This window comes from Anser brachyrhynchus (genome assembly GCF_964034855.1).
Source record: "Anser brachyrhynchus genome assembly, chromosome: 10".
In the NCBI taxonomy this organism is placed as follows: domain Eukaryota; kingdom Metazoa; phylum Chordata; class Aves; order Anseriformes; family Anatidae; genus Anser; species Anser brachyrhynchus.
Window position 1 is genome coordinate 19271080 of NC_137705.1, and position 18889 is coordinate 19289968.

The following is an 18889-nucleotide window of genomic DNA, read 5'->3' on the forward strand; positions in this document are numbered from 1 at the left end:
TGGACTGATAAAATTACATCATCTATCTAGAGGGGATACAATTCTGCCCTGTCCAATGGATGGGCTGTTTCTTTGCAGTTATCAGTAAATTCTGTTTACAAACTGTATATTCCATATATCTGTAACCAAGGAGCATGAATCTTGAAATAGGCTGGAAATTATTCTGAAGGAAAGGTTTTAAAGAGGTTTTTAAACCCCGGTTGTGTCAGTGGTCATAGGAATTCATTCAGCAGAAAAAGATTTGAATGTTTATAAAGCTCAGGAAGAGTTCTGAAATAGTGGGTTACATCTGTTGCTGAATCAGAACAGAATTAAAAGTGACAGGGAGCTTTAAAAAATGTTAAAGATTGCAAGAGCCAGGATGGATAAATCCTGACAGAATGAATGGAGGGTCTGCTTAGAAACATGGTTTCCATTGTACTTTTCTAAACCTCATGTATGTTGTTGATTATCTGACTATAGTGAATAAATACTTTATTATATACTAACCTGTTTGCTTTTTTGAAGGATGATTACACTGCAAACTCAAGTTAGAGGAACAGATTAAAAATCATGTATTTTTTTTCTTTTTAATTTGATTAAGGATAAATTTATCAAAACTCACTGATATTATCTAGATGTGATGTAGGAAGATAAATGTTTAATTTCTATTCTATGTGAGTTCTAAATATCTTTTAGTAAATGCCTTTCCTGGATTCTGTAGCACAATTTGTTCCGTGGGCTGGAAATCTAGTTTCAATAATGGGCAGTTGAGTTCTTACAGGTATCTTCCAATATAGAAAGGACAATTTGGTATTTGATTTTCTTCAACATATGGTTTTGCTTGGAGCAGGATATTGTTAATACTAGCTAGCCCAATAATACTCTATTTGTTTATTTCAAATGATAATGTGTAATTAGGTCAGCTGTAATTTCCATGTGTTGTGCTCAACTTGTAAGACATTTTTCCACCTACTGTGTGGAAGTTCAAGTCCTACGTTATCTCCAAATGGGAGGAGGTTTTTGCATCTGGCTGCTGTGCAACAATACCTGTAAGTGAGAAGGGAGTATGAAGTGTTCCAGTTTCCAGTAATTTCTATCTTTGTTGTATTCCTCAAGCACAGAAAAGTGGCTCATAAGCATAAATAAAAGGGCCTACTAATTCTAGCTGTAAATCTGGTAATTGCATCAATACTAACAATTGGCTTTACTGATGTTTCCATGAAAAAAAATATTTCAGACAAGTTTATGGCAGGATCTACTTGTGCCGCACATAATATATTTGCATATATTTTCCACACACAACATATGGCAATTATTCAGATTGCAACAGCCAAGTGTTAGCAGCTTATGTGTTACTTATGTCCAAGTATATCTCAAATATAGATTGCTGTTCCAATCAGATTTATAAAGGTTTTCATTTTGTCATGCCTCAACATTCATTATTCAAAATCTTGCCCATTTCAGTTTTGGAAAGTTGAGGCCTTCAGTTGCCCTTAATCTTTATGGTTCCAGTTAGTGCCTACATAGTAAAAAAAAAAAAAAAAAAAAAAAAAAAAAAAAAAGGCACAAATAAAATACAAGGAAATTGCATCATATCTGTACATTGCTAAATGAATCTGTATCACTAAGATGTAGTGGTAGGATGTTTGTTTTAAACCTAAGTGTTTGTTTTTAGATCTTTAATTATACTATACTTTTATTTGCTTTTTTTTTTGATATGCCGTACGTTGTTTGTCAAAGTGCTTAAAATTACTACTTAAAACTTTGAGAGCTGACTTAACAAAGTAAAATAATTTATAATTCTTCTATTTCTAGAAGTGGAATGGTATATAAAAATGGAACTTCACAACCACATTAATAAAATATTTCATTAATTTGTATGGTAGTCTATGGAGTTTAAAAAGTATGAGTCAACATTCAGCTACTAACTTCAAAGAAATAATATTCAATTTAGATTTAAGTAGAGTGTATGAGTCAGCTCACCAGCTTTCTGTAGTTTGCTTTTTATCAAGGGAGAGCAATGTTGAAGTTTAGAATATTTTCCAAAATATAAATAGTATGGATAAATTAACTATGACCAAATTAAGGCCATGTTAAAGTCTACATTTCTTTAGGGTAATGCAGATTTTCAGTTTCCTATGGTGATGGATTGTTAAAATCTTCTTAGACTTATCTAATAACAAAAACTGTTATCCAGTTTGAAAAGCAATTAACTGAATAAGTTACAGTCCTGTGCAGAAAGTTTGCAGGCATTGAGAGAAATTATTGTGTATGTAACAGAGAAAGAAAGCTATTCCATGGTAACAAACTCAATCGCATGTGGACATACTAAGGCAAAGTTACATGCAGTATGAATAACAGAATCTTTAGGATTTATTTTGCTTGTCAGGAAGCATTTCATACCTAATTAATGTTAAACACTATCAAATTAGATTTACATTTGAAGATAATCATAATAGTACTCACAACAAAATATTCCTGAAAAGACTTCAGGCATCTAATTCCTGTTTAAAAAATGTTAAAAGCAAAAGATTTTAATATAATATTTCTAAATGTGCAGTACTTTGGGAGCACGTAAAACTTTGGCAGCAGAGGTGGCTTGAATTTAGTGTAGTTCATCTGTTCTTCCTTGACAAAGGCACATATGAGTTTCAAGACATTTTTCATTTGTTTCTTAAGATTCTTGGTTTTCCTTTTATTTTTCAAGCATCTATGTCTTTAATTTGTGCATAAAACTAAGAGATAAGATATGAAATAAAAAATGTGCTGCATAGAATTTTACTTGTCTGTGTTGTTATGCAACTCTAGAGCAGAAGAGGAGAAAGGATGAAAAATGTCAACTATGAACTATCCAACATGCTAAATGGGATTGGTTTAAAATGCTTCATTTGTTTGCAAATTTTAAGTAACCTGTTTAGAAGCTTTATTAGATAGAAATTCTAGTGTTTTTTTTTTTTTTTTTTGGAGCAGTTTTGACTGGAAATCTTAATTCTTTTCAATGAATCTCTGAGCCAAGCATATGCTTAAGAACCTTTGCAAGGATGATTGAATGCAATAAGCTTTAGTTAGGCAGTTAAAATATTTTCTCATTTTTCTTCTGTTGGGTCAGTAGAAAGCAATGCATAAGGGAAACCGTTTCTAATGAACAATGTTAAAATCATAGCTGAAATTGCACGTAGGAAAACTATGACAAGAGATGTGAAAAAGGGATTTTTGCAAGCACAGAGATCGATTTATTCCTTAGAATAGATCCAGACTTTATTTCACATAAACAAAAAGTAGTAGTTCAAAAACTGTTAGTAAATGAACCAGAAAGCCTTATCCAGAGCTGTAGAAAGACTAGTGATCTTTTCCCCATATACTTAGTGAGACTCTGGTTCATTCTACATCAGTTAATATCAGTTATACTGTATCACTATGCAGAGATGGATCCTCCAAGATGGATCCTCCTCCTGTTTGGAGGATCCTGGTAGAAAGTTTTCACTTTGGATAGAACCACAACCAGCTCATTCTGGCAATTTAGACCAATAAAATGTTATCTAGAGTTTCTTATAATGAATGTTTAAATATGGCTAAATCAGCCTTATTCCTCTATATGCCATTGAGAGTTGTTTATAAGAAGTCAAATTATTTTTTATCTGATTAAATATAAATGGTTACAAAAATACTTGGTCACAACAGAGGGATGAAATTAACTATTGTGCAGAAGCATTTGTAGCTTTAGTTTATTTTTTTCAGAAATAAGTGAGATTTTCAGAGAAAAGCAAGTAAAAATATGACTAAATATGAAGTAATTTTTTTGCTGTAAAATGTCTCTTAAGGATGGTTCAATACAATTTTTGCAGTAATTCCTTTCCCATCATATATTTTTGCATTCTTTTCTGGTAATGTCCTGTCTTATAACTCTGCCTTTCCAAAGCTGAAAGAAAAACTTGCATGCTTTCTGGAGGAGAAAACAACAACTTCGCTGCCTGCTTCATGTCTCTTGTACCAAATAATTTTGTTTTCTCTTTCTCTGCATAATTTTTATTACTCATGCATTCCTTAATAGTCCAGCTGATAGAGTTTATTATAGGAGAAGGAAAAAGAAAACAATACAAAAATCTTTATAATGAAAATAGCTAAGTATAGTCTGTTTTAACAGGGTAAATGTACATTCTTAGAGAGGAGTTCAAAAAAAAAGGAAAAGTTTCATACCTTTCCCTTTTACCCTCAAACCATTTTCCTGTGGAATACATGTGTCTATACAGGGCTTGTGGTAGTGGTTTTTTGTCCTGTCCTGTCCTATCCTATGTTGGTGTTTTGGGAATAGAGCCTGTTGTATCTAGCAGGAGCTGTTTCTGTGTATGATTTCCTGGTGTCACATAATTTGAAGTTGACTAAAGATGTGATGCAGAATAATTTTAATCTGTGAAGTAGCTTAATATAGAACAGCTGACTGGCTACATTGTTCTAATTTATTTAGATCAGGTAATGTCAGAGGTACCTGTGAAAAGTTTGCCATAATTTTCATTTTTAATAGAAACTTGCCAATTTTAAGAGGGAATGCAAAAATTGCATACTCTTCAACAGGTTATGCCTGCATACCCTTCAGTATTTTTCCAGCAGGATGGTGTGTCAGAAGATAGACTAACTTCACGAGTAGAGTGAATCACATCTGTCATGTCTCTGTGCTGAAAAAACACCAATTTCTAAAAGTCATAGATTAATATCTGAAAAAAATCTTTGTTTTATGCCATAATAAAATCTTTGTTAAACATTAGTGGCTATATGTTGCAGATACTTTCAATTTAAGGTTTAATTGGCAACAATGAAGATAGTGAAGAGAGTTCCAAAATACTGCTGATGTTTATGTCTGTCTGTACCTGTTTCAAAATAATCTTCTGAAAGTAATGTATTCTGTTAAAATACAAGATCAACATAATATTTTATAAAATATAGTTAGCAAATGTAGATAGCTTACCTAGTGAAAAATAAAAATAATAAATGTGTTTCTGAGACAGAGTATGCTATGGGTGTGGGTTATAGAACAGAAATCAAATTCTCAAGTGTTGACTAAGTGTGAAAGGTATTGTTTTGACATACAGTTTTGACGCTGCAAATGATCGGATGTTTTCAGTTATGATTTTGGATTATTGATGTTCTGTGTACTCTGGAGCATCATCTACAAACTTGCATTTTATTTTTTCATGACAGTTAATGATGGTCACACTTATTTTAAAGAAAAATACTGCTTGTACATGACAGGTCTCTTAAATTTATCTGTTCGAGTCAGGCAAATTTAGGACTTTTGCTGGAAAATACACATTTATCTTTTTTTTCCTAAATAAATTCCTTATAGAATACTTGTTCAGTTTTCTTCAGAAATCTTTTTTTTTTTTTTTCCAATAATAAACATACTTCCAGTAATAGAAAAGGAATGTTTGAATTTGGACATAACAGCAGATTTTACAGGTTGGGCTAATAATTTCTTTTTGTTAGTGCTAAAAATGGTGTTGGAGTGTTAAACACAAACTACAAGGCACAGCCAGTTTTCAGATATATTCAGAATGTTCTGTTACAAATGACGTGGCTTGCTAATTGCTTTTAAATTAGGGTATTTGTGCCTATGATGATTATTGCTAAGCATCATTAGCATCTAACAACTGGAGTAGTGTCCTAATTTGGATTTGATTTTTCAAAAAGTACTTGAGAATTTGGTGCTGTGGATTTGTATTCATATGTTATAACATCCAAACATCCTTGTCAATGTACATCATTGTGCCATCCTCCCAACAGTTATTAAGTAGTGGATGACTACAATGCATAAAATAAGTGAGGTCTGTGTTGGAGGGAGTGGTTAAGTCATTTCCTAATCTGCCCTTTTCTATTACCATTTCTGAGACTCTGCTTCAAGACTTTTGTAAATTTTTGCTTAGTCATTTAATAATTTGCCTTTGGGTTCAGCCTTAACAGTTAAATTTCAAAAAGGCAAAATAGCAATACAAAAAAAAAAAAGAAAAGAAAAGAAAATGAATTGATTTGCAAGCAGGCCTCTCATGCAATCGAAGGAGTATTCAAACTGGGGAGGAAAAAAAAAAGAGAGAAAGATGAGAGAGTACATATTCTATTTATGTACATCAGAAAACTGTTATTAACCCCAAAGACTTTCTCATCTCTAAAAATTCAGAAAAAGTATTGATAATTAGGTATAATTTGTTGGTGAGCTGTATATCTAAGGCGTCCATTTCAGACTAAAAATGCTGTACTACATTTGTATACCTTAAAAGTAGTAAGTGTACTGATATAGGTGCTAGTGTGTGCAAATAGATGGCATTCGGTATTGCATTCAGATGCACTTACATACATCTTTAATACAGCATGCTTTTCTATGCTTAAGTAATCTTCAGCGATAATCTACATATGTATATATAAGAACCTGCAGCATAATCCCACTGTTTTCTTCCCTTGAAGAAATCTTGTAGCTATAAAAACAAACCTTCTAACACTAGTACTATATTTATTTTTTTCCTGTACTACACATCCAGTAATGCCTCAGTGTTACCACAGTCAGAACTGGTCCAAAGCTTACCAAAGTCATGTAAGAATATTAGAATTTTATTCCTGTATTTGTGACATAATTTGTGCTTCTCTGTCATGTAACCTTAATTACACCTCCCTTGTGCCTTCCTATCTTCATCTTTTTCCCTTGGGTTGTCACAAACCTCTGGTGGCCATCCAGGCCTGAGCCCCCAGCTGGAAAACAGAAGCCAAAATAATTGAATGAAAATAGTTGCTGAGAAAGTAGGTATTTGTGTGGGGGAAACAAACAAAAAAACATTTCCAATTTACAAATAATTTAACAGTGGAGGAGAGGAGGAGTCATTTTCTGATTTATATTTACCCGGAAATAAAAATCTGGATAGGGAGCTATGAAATATGTTAATGGACGCAGATACTCTTGAACATCTGCAGCTGGTAGGTGAGGTAGTTTTTTTGTGTTTTTTGTTATCTGCTGATTACATGTGCAGTTTCTTTCCCTGGGGGTGGAACTACCTGCTATTTTGAATTTGAACAGAGTGGCTATATGTAACTTTTTACAAGCCATAATATAAATTAGTCAAATCAACACCGTGTATGGAGATGCTTGGCATCTCTTTGTATTTTCATCCCAATATTATTGGACTTAATGCTGCCATTAAGATTAAGAAAGCTTACCTTCTAACTTTCCATCCTAGATAATACTGATTGTTTATTTAATCCAGGAGCATCAAATACTGCTGAAATAAAACATGTCAGAAACTTATTTGCAAAAGATGAAAAGGGGCAAAACTTCCTGCTTCCTTTCTGTATAAGCTACAACACATTCTCCTTGCAAGGTTGACCAGAGCCCTGACTTTAAAATTTAATGTTGCTTGTATTATCACTTGCTGTAAGTTGTATAAGGTTTGGATGTTTTTAATATGTATGTTTAATCTCTTTTTACTTTTGTTAAAATCCTGACATCCTGTGGCAATGAGATCTGCTATTTAATAATGTTTTACTGATTCTGACATTCTGCCCCTTCAATTTGGATTAATTTGGGGTTGTTAAAGACCACTTGTTCTTTTGTTATGCACTTGGAAGGAAGAAAGAGGCTCAGGTTGGAAATTGGGAGAAATTTCTTTTCAGAAAGAGTGGTCAGGCATTGGAACAGGTTGCCCAGGAGGTGGTGGAGTCACTGTCCCTGGGGGTGTTTAAGGAAAGGTTGGACCTGGTGCTTAGGGACGTGGTTTAGTGGGTTATAGGGGTGGGGTGGGGCGGGGGGGGGAGGTTGGTTGGACCAGATGACCTTGGAGGGCTTTTCCAACCGTGATGATTCTGTGTTTCTATGATTCTAATCCGAATGTCACAAACAGGAGAGCAAAAGTTTTAAGGTTTATAGAGGAAAATCACATCAACAGATGGTGCCTCATGGCTTCTTGGTCCACGGATAAATTTAAAGGAGTCTGTGGAAGGTGACTGAGAAAGCCAAGTTCATGTAAATTATATCTCTGAAAGGTGTGAACTTTCTAAATGACTGGAAAATTAAGACATCTTAGGAGGTGGACAAATGCCTTCCAAAGGGATGTACCACACACACAGTCTTTCTTTACATCAGCCATCATTGCATACTTCTCTGGCTGTTGCTGTGCAGCAGCATTCTACCAAGACCAGCTGGTAAACTGTTAATTGTTTCTCCACTGAACAACCTAGCATGTGATGTAGTGGGGTGTAACATTGCCAGCAGCAGTGGGACTGCAGGGCAGCAGGTGCGCACAGTTGAACACTTGGATAGAAGATGGGAACGGCTCACCATGGAGCTGGCAGAAGGACTTTAGGATGTACCATATGTGTACAGAGATGCTAGCAAGGAAATATCAGAGCAAATTTGGATTCACAACACACCAAAGATATGTTTGTTTGACTGTCCCCCACCTAATGGATGAGGGAAAGGCTGTGGATGTGGTCTACCTTGACTTCAGTAAGGCTTTTGACACCATTTCCCACAGCATTCTCCTCAAGAAACTGGTTGCTCTTGGCTTGGTCTGGCGTATGCTTCGCTGGGTTAGAAACTGGCTGGATAGCCAGGCCCAAAGAGTCGTGGTGAATGGAGTTAAATCCAGTTGGAGGCTGGTCACTAGTGGAGTCCCCCAGGGCTCAGTACTGGGGCCAGTTCTCTTTAATATCTTTATCGATGATCTGGATGAGGGGATCGAGTGCACCCTCAGTAAGTTTGCAGACGACACCTAGTTAGGTGCGTGTGTCGATCTGCTCGAGGGCAGGAGGGCTCTGCAGGAGGGTCTGGGTAGGCTGGACCAATGGGCTGAGGTCAACTGTATGAAGTTCAACAAGGCCAAGTGCCGGGTCCTGCACCTGGGGCGCAACAACCCCAAGCAGCTCTACAGGCTGGGAGATGAGTGGTTGGAAAGCTGCCTGGCAGAGAAGGACCTGGGAGTACTGGTTGATAGTCGGCTGAATATGAGCCAGCAGCGTGCTCAGGTGGCCAAGAAGGCCAACAGCATTCTGGCTTGCGTAAGAAACAGTGTGGCCAGCAGGGCTAGGGAAGTGATTGTCCCCCTGTACTCGGCTCTGGTGAGGCCGCACCTCGAGTACTGTGTTCAGTTTTGGGCCCCTCGCTACAAGGAGGACATGGAGGTGCGTGAGAGAGTCCAGAGAAGGACGACGAGGCTGGTGAGGGGTCTGGAGAACAAGGCTTACGAGGAGCGGCTGAGGGAGCTGGGGTTGTTCAGCCTGGAGAAGAGGAGGCTCAGGGGCGACCTTATCGCACTCCACAGGTACCTTAAACGAGGCTGTAGCGAGGTGGGGGTTGGTCTGTTCTCCCACGTGCCTGGTGACAGGATGAGGGGGAATGGGCTAAAGTTGCGCCAGGGGAGGTTTAGGTTGGATATTAGGAAGAACTTCTTTACTGAAAGGGTTGTTAGGCATTGGAATGGGCTGCCCAGGGAAGTGGTTGAGTCACCATCCCTGGAGGTCTTTAAGAGACGTTTAGATGTAGAGCTTAGTGATATGGTTTAGTGGAGGACTTGTTAGTGTTAGGTCAGAGGTTGGACTAGGTGATCTTGGAGGTCTCTTCCAACCTAGATGCTTCTGTGATTCTGTGATACTCCAGAATCCAAACATACTCCATACTCCATCCAAACACAATGTTTCTTCATGAAGAAACATAGGGACTTTTGTACAGAATCATTTTTGTCTCCTAAACACTTCAAGATAAACATACAAACACAAAGAATTTAAAGTATCCAAAGTGTTACAGAAAAAGCTTAACATGGTTGAAAAATGATTGGATGAAATAACCAGTATGTGAGTATGTGTTTCCCTTTGAAGAAACACTGTTCCTAAGTAGTATTCTGTGGGGTTTTTGTTGTTGTTTGTTTATTTATTTATTTATTTATTACTTATTATTATTTTCATTAGGCCAGATGGATTGTAAGATTCCATTTCTCATTCAAATTGGATTGGAATTGCCCAGGACGTTCAAAGATTGCTAGGTGTACAGGATGACAGCACAAGCCTTGCTTTACTGGGAAGATGAACTAAGTTTTCCAGTAAAAACTGTATGTACTTGTATGAGATTCTTTGGACTAATTTTGTCTGTCATTTGTAATCTTATGTGATGTTTGTTTTTATATCATTAAGAAAAGCATATGACTAGTAGTTTTGGGGGCACAGCATAGGTATTGTCATGCATTAGGTGCTTGATGCAATTAATGATACTGGTACATGATCACTTTAACAACTGTTAACAAACTGCTTCACGTTTTGTCATGCAACAGTTTTAATTCTATGAACTAGATGAAATATATGAATAGGGCTGTTGCCTTACTTTAACAAAATAAGTCACCATTGTTTCTGCATACCAGTGTGAGCATATGTGTAAGATATTTTCAACTATTTATGATGAATATCACTCAGTGGTGCTGCTTATACATCTTTTGATAGCTTTCCCTGACTTTAATAGCATTAGCTGCTAATAGGCAAATGGTGTTTTGTGAACAGGTGAACGGGTGCTGGCAATAGCTATTAGCACAATTCCGAGTAGGTGTTCTCAACATAACCTATCAGGTGGGGCTGACTTTTGATGTGAAAGTCTGTTGTGTGAAGTACTAAACAACATGTCCAAAAGCATCAAGATTAATTTTGGAAATTCTGTTCAACTCAGCAGCCACTAAGTTTCAAGCAGAAATGTAGGAGCAAAATTCTCTCAGTTGCAATCTACATGTTTGTCTTCTCATAAGTGAAATTTTAGTTAGTTCATCGATATAGGATTTTGATTATTTAGTTTTAATTTTGCTGTTATGATTTCTTATTTGTTGCATTGGCTTTGTTTTTATCAACTGTTTATGTTTTTACAATAATCAAATTCACCAGTACACATTTTGCCCAAATCGCAGTATTCTTGCTGATCTGAGGAAGACTGAAGTGAGGTAACTTGAGTACCACCAGCAGGTGGAAAGATTTGATTCTGCTCTGCTAAGCATAATTTAAATGTGAAGCCTGATTGTCTAAGCTGCTAAATTCTACTGCTAATGGAAGTACTTGCTTTGTTTTTAAGCACTTCTATGCCTAAGTGCCTTAAATCATGGAAATTCAAGCATGATTGCAGTGGAAATTCTGCTATAAAACTGAAGTACAGCTTCAGGGAAAGAGCAAAAACACTGCAACTCTTTACTAAATATGTGCAGCATAGAAAAAGCACACATAACTTTTTAGTGATTGATAGCTTATACTATATTTAAAATAGAATTAAGTATTCGTATTGATATTCAATGTACCTGCTTGATGAATCAGCTGAATCTGATTACATCACTGACCATCTGTCCTTGTCCTTCAGGTGAGAATTGGAATCTTGAAGATCAAGGTGTCTCTGTCTCTTCTAGCTGAGATTTATATTCTGCAGGTTTCTTGGCATGTGTCACTGATCCCTGTAGTTTTCCAATCATTATTGCTACTTCACTTTTTGTACCAGCCAGGCTTGATGTTTTTGTGCATGAAGCTATGCAGTATTCAATTATGTAAGCATTATTTCAGATATACATGATAAAAAGTTAATGTCTGTGATAACATTACTTATAACATTGGGCGGTGTTGCACCATGCTGGAATAATGCTGTGAAGCAGTGGAGCACTTGCACTCTTTTCAGCAATTTTACTCAGATCATAACAGTGTAATGAAGGAGAGCATGCATGCAATTACTCTTTGCTGTGCTGTGATACTTTTCTTTTTACTACACCAGACACCAGCATGGGTCTTGTGACTTATTTTGCTTGGATGAATGGTCACAGGGCCTTGGCAGTGATATTTATGTGTAGCTAAACTGTGACAGTTGTGAGGTACAGAAATGCTACTTTGATCAGTTATTTTCTGAAGCAGTCATACATTTGAATGTGGATGGTAGATTTGTGATTCCAGTTTTCAGACAGAAATTGTTTGCAGAAAAAAAATGTTATAAAATCTTTGTTTTCTGTGTGGTGTTTGAGCAAAATGAATCTTAATCAGGTGTCAGCATCTTGAGTCAGCTGGACACCAGCAAAGTCCATTCTTCTGTTAGCTGCTTGCTAGAGGGAGATTCCATGGTTGGAGATAGTCACTTTGCCATCTGTTAGAAAATGAGCCTGAGTGAGAGGTAATAAAGTTGACGTGCTTTTTATATTGAATTCAGCCCGGAGAGTCTTATGATGACAATCATAGAGGAGTATTTTGAATATAAATTCATAATCTGTGTCTGAATGCAATGTATATTTAGTTATGATCCTTCCTTTTCATGTAAGAATGCACAGCTAGGACTGCTCCTCTAGGGAGGATTTAATTTCTTAGTTACTTATGACTCAGTCTGTTCACAGATAACTGATGTTAGATCTCCCTGTCTCTACCATGTAGGAATTTTGGGAGAAGACTAAGTGGGATAAAATGCTTTGCATCTTCATATGCATATCCATATAAAGTGCGTGTATGCATAGGCTGTCCGTTTAAGTGCGTGTCTAAAATAATCCATCCCCAGAAGAACTTAAGTTGGTTTTGTCAATTTGTGTAACTGTGGCTAGATGGCTTCCAATTGGCTCAGAGTATATTAGAGTGAGTTCATTACTGCTGGTAGAAGAACATATATTTCTAGAATGTGTATGTATTTATACCAGCAACTGAAAGGAATATTATCTTGTAGTGCTTCCTAAAGTACAAGAAAGAAATGTGATTTTACTCCTTAGATGAATAATGTTAGTATTAGCATATTCTAATTAACAGATGGTAGAAAATAACCAATCAGTTATGTGCAAATCATGTAGGAAGGACATGTATGTATTTATTTATTTAATATGCACATGTGCGGTAAAGTGCTAGTTTTGGAAATACTGAAAAAACATGGCTTTTTTTGAGTAGCATACAGCAGATTTTCTCCTTTTTTTCATAGTATTTCTTAAAAAAATAATAACAATTTTACATTGATTGAACAAAGCTTTTGAAGAAATTGCAGCATTTGTTTTAAACAAAAGGTTTCTAAATTACAATGCATCTCCAGTTGCAGTACTTGTAAGCATTTTGTGTAATTATAGATTCACTAAACTGACTGCCACTCATACAAAGAACGCTTTGGTGGTATTACAAAATATTTAATTCAAGAATCCAAAGAGCAATAAAGCTTTTTTTAAAGAAGTCTCATCCCTGGAAATTAAGTGTGGAGCACTATAATGAGAAGAAAGAAAGAGAAGGGATACAGAATGCAAGCACAGAAGTCCTATTTATAATTCAGTTATGTAACTGTGGAAAATTTCATAATTTGGTATCAGCAATTATTTCAGGTATTGCTGAATTCAAGCTAAAAATATTGTAAATTACTTGCAAACCCCCGTACCACCAGATGTTTGTTTATTAAACCACTTAGTGGTTTAATTCTTCTGTGATTTCTAATATGAACCTTTTGTTACATAATTACTGGCAGTAGTGGATTCTGAATATATTTGTGGGTTTTTATTTTTATTTATTTATTTTTTCTTGTGGAAAGGCCAGTGTCACCAGATGCTTAAATGCAAAAATTTACAAATTAATTCCTTCAGCTGTGCTCCATATAGACACTGGTGAGTAAAAATGCTTGGAGAGAAAGGATAAAGTATACCAATCATTTTCAGATAAAATTCTGGCAATACACATACATTAGTGTAATTAATAATTTCAAGTGTGTCAGTATGTGAACTTCAAGCCATCTTTTTGATAAATGGGGAGTACTCTACTATTTAAAGTCCCTCTTCTAAAATGTCCCAAAGCATCTATAGTGGAGATCTGCCATATCATTAGGTTAGAACATATGACCATACACTGTGTACCGGGCAATGTGTTTGCATGCGTCTTACTTATGCATTAGCCGTATTTTTTGTCAGACCTACTGTCTTGCTAATGAATAAATAATATATTGCAGCTATTAGAAAATACAAACAGATCCTGTTTGGAAACAGGAAAGCCATTATTTAGCAAACTTTTTCTATATGTTGTTCTAACAGCCTTTGAAAACGTGTTTTGTGATATGTAACATAATTCTTCAGATTAGAAAGTTCATTCCTCTGCTACAAAGAACAGTTAAAGATATTTTAAAGATTTCTTGGCATAAATGAAGTTTTCGGAAGGGTAGGCTTCTTTCTTGTATTCCATATGCGAAATATCTTTATTAAGATTGACTATAAAAGAGACGAAAGTGGTGTAACATGCAATTGGATTAGTTTATATTCACAGAGGAAAGAAAAACAGCTATTTCTCAGTATGCAATAAGTTGTCTAACTTCAAACACAGCAGCAAGATATTGTAAAAAAGTCCTCTTAGTTGTTAATGCTGTTGTAAAAATAAATAAATAAATAAATAAAATTAAAATATTTGATGTGTTTCATTGCAGTAGACCTTTCAGTATGTCCTTGCTTTTATCAGGTTTCTTAATCAACTTATACATCATAAGAGTAACAGGAATGTTAAAATGTAGCAACAATAACAAAAATGAATAAAGGTTGAGGAGCATCACAGAGGATAGAAAGAGAAGGTATGAGTCACCCCATTTTGCAGAATCACTGGCAATCTTTTATGTTTATATTCTAAGTGAATTGGCACTGTCCTGAACTCCTTTCATTAGTCTCCCTTTTAACTCCTCTTTCAATACAATGCACTTTGTCATTCAATTGACATTTTTCTCTATTTTTTATTCCTTTGAGCTTTTTTTCTCTGCAGGCTTTCTTATAATGCTACCTGTACTGACTTGTTTACAATTAACTGTAAAATTTCGGTATGGCCATGGGCATTAAATGACATACAAATGGATTTATCTAAAAACAAGGAGACCTTTGTAATTGAGTGGATTTTGCAAGCTTTTAAATTGTTATGAATGTCTTGCTATGAAATTTTATAGAGCAGAGGAGATTTTGCTGCTGATAATTTTCACGTCAAACATTCTTCAGGGACTTCATGTTTTCAAACACACTAAGACACTTTTGTATTTGTGAAAGAAGATCGAGTAATCATACTTCTATATTTAAAAGTAATCCAAGAGCTGATGAAATTTAGAAAAAGAAATATTGCACTCTGGCATTAGAGCAGAACAAGAAATGATAGCTAAATGCTCATTTAATAGTCTAGTGTTAAAGCCAGTTGGTATCTGAAGTATGCTTGCAATTTACAAGGAATAAACTATGGTTACATTCCATTTTATTTTTATTTTATTTTATTTTATTTTATTTTTTTAGTGAGCATGTCTTTAAGAAAGGAACCGGCCTCCTCTCACGCAAAATGAATGATATAAAATCAGTGTGACAGATAAGAATAGCATCTGTGGTTATATGGGATAGAGGAGGAATAATTAGCTCCCTGTCTACTACTCTTTTAGGGTAGAATAATATACAAATGCATGTGTGCTCTTTGGGACAGGGTTTTTGTTTTTCGCTGAGAAAGGCTGGAAGCCATATGTAGGCAGATAAGGAAGTCAGCTCATTTTTAGTAACTGTGGAGGAAGGGATAGACATCTGCTGATTTGCCTTCAGCTGTAGAATCTCTATAACGAGTCTGTCTTTGAAGCCATAATAGAAATTTTGGTGGGGAAAACAAGTAGAAGGATATGGCCTATTTGCTGTGGTAGTTCTTTCTTTTCTATTCTTGTGAAGATAACAACAACCTCCTAAGAGTAATAAAAATAATAAGAAAATATAGGTATTGTTATTTTTCTAAATCAGCGGTGGAAAACCAGCAGCATTGCCAATTCTAGGTGTTCATATAATAAATTCCCACCCCCAAAAATACTACTTCATCAAAGCATATGAGGCTTTAAAATATGTTAGTTTTGAGAAAGAAAGAGATGAAGCCTTTTTTTATTATTTTCTTCTGTTTTAAATTTTCTTCTCCAAATGCTCAAGTACAATAATTTTTTCATTCCTATTTTCATCCAGTGCAAATTAGATTCTCATCTAATGATAAATATTCTATTGAGATTTAATATTGTCAAAGCCCGTATAATTAACTAGGAAGTCTGTTAAAAGCATTAATGAGTCCATAGGTAAATTATCAATATTATACCAATATTATATTACCAAAATATCAATATTATACCAGTTTGGTACCTGACTTTCATGGATCATTATGCCCAGATCATCTTGAGCCATTAGGCATATATTTTGTATGGAATACATACCAGCTGTGTTAACGTTTTTCTGTTATTTTGAAGTTACATGTAATTTGTTTTTGAGGAAAGAACTTACAAATCTTTTACCTGGACTGACATTTTTCGTTTGCTTATTAAATCTGCCAAGCACAAGCTGGTGCTTGATATGTAGGTGTTCATACCTTTCTCTTACCAAACTAGCTAAGTAAATTGCACAGATTAAAGGTACAGCAGGCAAAAATGAACAATGCTTACAGTGCCCATACGTTTTTCTTTTACGTATGGGTATTCATGGGAGCTCTAAGAGCTTTTTGTCTTCAGCTGAAGTACAAAATCTTCCTCTAATCAAGGTCATCAGTACTGAAACTGACTGTGCTGTTGGTCCATAAGAAAGATGTGCCTCCCCTCTAAAATGTTTCTGTGATCTGATGATCTGAACTCCTTTGGTATAATGGGAATTCAGAGATCTCAGAAGACACAGGTCCATAACCTACAAAGACTAAGTAGAATTTCTGAAATATTTGTAGGGGAGGAGTCTGTATGTCTGTCTCCTTATTCAGAATAGTACATAAGTGTATTCCATTCAAATTAATGGAACATTAACATTTGTTAGAAAATGGCATATTCATGAGCTGCCATAAATTATTCTGTATATATATACTCAAATGTTTGTTGGAACTGGGTAGTAGCGATCTACTATGTATTTTAAAATTCTGAATAATTTATCTTTGATGAATGCATCCTTCTTTAAGGTACAGGTAGTGTGCCAGTGACTCACGCAAGTGGTATTAACTTTTGCAGTGAGTCACAAAGTGAAATGAGTAGAATAATTTTGTTTTAGGATTTTACATAATCAAAACCTTGCATTGATTTTTTTTTTTAATCTGAGAGATCCTTTCTGAAATAATTTCATCTTTTTGAGAGAGAGATTTATGTAGAGGAAAGTAAATTGTTTTGCCTACTGTGTGTTAGGGAGTTATTCTTTCAGTTTTCTTACGTGCATCATATTCTCCTGTGCCTATAAAACTGTGACTTGAGTTTTTTCTTTGTTCTGTTAATTGACCTGTATTTTTGCAGTGATTCTCTTGCCCTTTGTAGTTTTAATCCATGAATTCATATTACAATAAGTGCTCAAAATTAAATGAGAAAATGTTAGCATATGTTTTCTGTAGTCTGATATTTTTCAGAGAAAGAAACATGTATATCATGTAATGACAGGTTATGTAGTTGTTCTTTTATCTGCCCTAAGGATTGACTTACTTGGAGGAAATTCCTTGAAAAGATGGAAGTCTCAGTTGTTTCCATGAGCTTCTGAAAGCCTTTACCATTGCAAATGAAGAAGGCTATGTTGATTGTCCTCATCTGTTTTCAGCAGATAACAGATTTATTTAAGGTGGTCTTATAACTGTATTGGGGATTTCATATTGCCAAAGTTTAGATGGCAACAATGCTAGTAATAATTCAGAACTGGTCCTCATCCTTCTTTATGGCATTTAAAAAAATGTAGTGACATTATTCTGCCCTCCAATGAGTTCTATTGAGCTTTTCTTTTTCAGTTTCATTTTAGTCTCTTGTCGCCACATTGGAAAAACTGACTAGGCATTGAAATTCAGGTGATAAAGATCTTAAGAGAGTTGGTGAGTCATACTCTAGGGAGAATACTGGATTCAATTGGCCTAGCATAAATTTTATTCCAAGAAATGGTTTTCCAATAATATATATATATATACACAATTATATATTATAACTAATATTGAGTTTGGGTAATATAATTAAATTCTCAGTAAAAGAAGGCACTTGTAAAAAGCCATTCTGACTGTTTGCTATAGGTGTCTTTTATACAGCAAGTTAATGAAATCAGTTTCCCTTAGTTCCTTAAAAAATAAAAATAATAATTGTTAGCTGTTAACAGCTCTACCTATAGAGAGTCATGCGAGTTCTTGGGGACTGCAGATTGCATGAAGTTTAATTTTGTAGATCCATGTCTTTGATCCTTTAAGATCATCTACTTTTGCTGTCATTTAAACTTCAGATCCCATCCTCATTTGTCCCCCCCTTCCTGATGTTTCACTGTCAGCACAAATGTTCTTAGGACAACAAAAATAATCACTAGCATTCAGCCCAGCCTTCCTCACCTGGTTGACTGTGCAGGTATGAGTGCTAAAGCGGGATGGCAATGTGCCTCTGTGGCCCGAGGGAGGGTCAAGAAAAATCATTGATTTTTACAGCACTGGGCTCAAGTCAGCTTTAAGTGATTGTGAAGCTTTTCTGTCTCTCTGGACTGCTCCTCTGGGGCTTCTTTCTCCTCTTGCACATGAAGAGTGGCTGAAGGAACTGGGGCTTTTTTAGTCCGCTGAAAAAGGGGGCTGAGTGGAGATGTCATCACTCTCTACAACTACCTAATAGGAGGTTGCACCAAGGAGGGTGTCAATCTCTTTTCTCAGGTGACAAGTGATAGGACATGAGGAAATGGCCTCAGGTTGCTCCAGGGGAGGTTTGGGTTGGATATCAGGAAGAATTTCTTTGTGGAGAATGTTGTTAGGAATTAGAATGGGTTGCCCAGAGAAGTGGTGGAGTCCCTGTCCCTGGAGATATTTAAGAAATGTATGGATGTGGCACTAAGGGACATGGATGAGCAGTGGACTCGGCACTTTTAGGTTGATGGTTGATCTTGATGATCTTAAGGGTCCCTTCTAACCTAGATGATTCTATGATTCTTCCAAGTCAGCTTTTCCAGCACTGTTTCCCTTTGTCTCCTTT

General features: G+C 35.6%; 1 protein-coding gene and 1 long non-coding RNA gene across 3 annotated transcripts in view; both read left to right on the top strand.

Annotated features, from left to right (window-relative positions):
- SYN2 (synapsin II) overlaps window positions 1-18889 on the top strand; it is a 176904-nt gene that overhangs the window by 32133 nt on the left and 125882 nt on the right. The window lies entirely within an intron of this gene.
- On the top strand, window positions 8999-11661 carry LOC308200657. The gene is made up of 2 exons (XR_013955734.1): window positions 8999-10061; window positions 11339-11661. It is a non-coding gene; the product is annotated as an uncharacterized lncRNA (long non-coding RNA).